General features: G+C 35.8%; 1 long non-coding RNA gene across 1 annotated transcript; it reads right to left on the reverse strand.

Annotated features, from left to right (window-relative positions):
- Window positions 1-897: 897 nt before the first annotated feature.
- LOC112451295 lies at window positions 898-1,456 on the reverse strand. Its single transcript, XR_003040091.2, has 4 exons — window positions 1,266-1,456; window positions 1,147-1,205; window positions 1,013-1,077; window positions 898-948 (listed from the first exon to the last, which is right to left on the reverse strand). It is a non-coding gene; the product is annotated as an uncharacterized LOC112451295 (long non-coding RNA).
- Window positions 1,457-2,610: the final 1,154 nt, after the last annotated feature.

Genomic DNA, 2,610 nt, shown 5'->3' on the forward strand with positions numbered 1-2,610 from the left:
AAAAAAAAAAAAAAAAAAAAGGTCTTACAGTTCTTAAAACTGCAACTTCTTTGAGGTTTTGAAGGTTTTACTAGAGGAGAACCTCTGAGGTGAACATTAATTTAATCAGGATACCTGGAGGTCAGAGGTTTCTTACTTTGTGTTTCTGATAAAGACATGACTGGACTGAACTTTGCTAAATGAATCTGACCTTTCAGTCTAATGAAGGTAGGAAATTAAGAGAACTTATTTTCTTAATCTAAGACTCTGGACTGTAAATGATTACTTTTCTCTAATTAAAGTTTTCATTGGAGAGTGCAGCGAGTTTTCTGTCTTCTAATACGAACTTTGCTTTTGATGCTGAAAACATTTTTCTCCAGCATCAATATTGTTAAACTTAGAGTTCCAGGTATTATGATGATTGCATGTTTCTGCCCCACCGATGAAAAATAAAAGGTTCACAGAAAACCTGTTTTAGAAGATGCCTATTTAAATGTGATTTAAAGAGATGTCTTGATGGGAAAGATTACATTTTTTAGCTCACAGTAATGAGTGAGAACTACAAGCTGAACTGGTCAATGGACAAAAAACAACATCAAACTGTAAATCATTGCTTGCTGCTAATAAACCTGCTTAGTTTTTCCCCAAAAATTAGATATTTGTGATTTCCATTTTAAACTGTGTGCCATACTTTTGAATGTCTTTGTGGCAACCTGGGGGTGGATTTTCTTTTTATGATGAACCCAAATATAAAATATTAAAGGTTATAATGACCAACAACGCCACCTGGAATAAATCCAGGAAAATAATGTAATAAGGACACAGTTAAATTCTGCTGGAAATGAGGAGACAAGATTCAGAAAGTTCTATAAAATTTATTAAACTTCAATATTTCCTTTTAAAATAAGTTATAGGTAGGCAAAACAGCAGCAAGTGCCACTCCAGGTGCAGTGCTGATGAGTTGGAAGGCTAAAAAGAATAGAACAAATTAATACAACTGCTAACAAAACCATAACTTGCAGCAGCTGCTTACCTGTGACCTGATAAATGACTGCACTGCCAAATAACCAGATCCACTTCCACCTTTATGCGGTACAACTGTAAGAAAATGCTATGTGAAGGTTTTGTTTACATGGGGTGATGTTATCTAGCCACGCCAGCTCTTACCTTCCTGTCAAAAATGACCAGACAGATCGGTCCAGATATTGGAGGTGCAGCAGAGGAGGCTAAGCAGATAAACCAATTAACATCAATAACTTATTAAAACCAAAAACAGTCACGCTTACCCAGAACGGTGCAAACAAAGGAAGCAGATTAAATTGACATCACAACGCAAGCAGCCTCACGACAGGTGCAGGCTTGCTTATATGCAGCAGCTGAAATTGGCCTTAAAGTGGCAGCGTACCATTTATGCTGCTACATCTTCATAAAACCAAACCACCGCTGTTCATGTCAGCAAGTGATTTTCTCTGACCAGTTGGTTTGTTAGTGTTTCTGCTTCAATACATAATAGTACATTTAAGTAATTACTTTGAAGGTTATCATTAATAACTCTTTTATTTGAAAAATAAAAACTGCTAAGTAATTGCACGTAATTATTTCAAGAAAAAAAAGATAAACAAAGGCCATATGTTTACTCCCTCTGTACTGGAATTGTAAAATAATTGAGCCAGATCACCACCGTTGGAGCACTCTGGACAAGAGTAAATACTTTTTAAGCTATGAATACTTGTTTTAAATATCTTGTGAAAGATGATGATTGTACAAGATACAGTTATTCAAACTACCACTGGCCATCCCATATTTTATTTTAACTTTGGCACATGTGACGTCAGAATAAACAGGCCTTTAAATTCTAAAATTCACCTTATTGTTGTTTCTACCGGCATCCACTAGATGTCAGACACATATTTCTTTGAGTCTAAACAAATATTTATGTATGTTTACATGCAAAATGTTTGCGTAAAATTGTCAATAAGGACAAAAAAAAAAGCGTGCATGCACAGACTTGTTTGTGTTCCGGATTGTTTGAAAGTAAGTTTAGAGAAGTTTTTCACAAGAGAAGAAGTCTTACGTGACCACCCGCTTTGAGAAGAGGGGGCAATTCTATCCGCTACTGGTCGACCGAACACTGGTGGTAGGGGAGGTCCACCTGGAACAGAATTCAGTAGCGGTGGCGATGGAAAAAGTAGGGGATTACCAACAATCTATAGGTGGGAGAAAGGAAGTCGAAGTTTGTGAGGCTTCCAGGAGACAAAGCGGGGGAAGGGCGCCACTTTTATCCCTCCACTTATTGAGAGGAGGGGTGGCGATCCGGAAACTAGGAGCCGGACAAAGCAGGAGGTTGTACATAGTTTTGTTGCGAAATGTGATTTATTGAAATAGGGTTTTTTTTTTTTTCAAAATAAGAAAGGAAAAAAGTTCAGAACATTGATGAAATAACATGTAAATAGTTTTATTTAATTGTGACATTTTCTGTACATAACTTGAGATATTTTAATGTTTTTTTGTGATATGCAAATGACTATAGTTTGTTTTGTTCTTATGTAAATACATTGACAAAAAATCGTATACAATGAATATTTTGTTCATAGTTGTTTACATGAATATAGAAAAAGATTACAGCAAAAA

This window comes from Kryptolebias marmoratus, linkage group LG2, assembly GCF_001649575.2.
Source record: "Kryptolebias marmoratus isolate JLee-2015 linkage group LG2, ASM164957v2, whole genome shotgun sequence".
NCBI classification, from domain to species: Eukaryota; Metazoa; Chordata; class Actinopteri; order Cyprinodontiformes; family Rivulidae; genus Kryptolebias; species Kryptolebias marmoratus.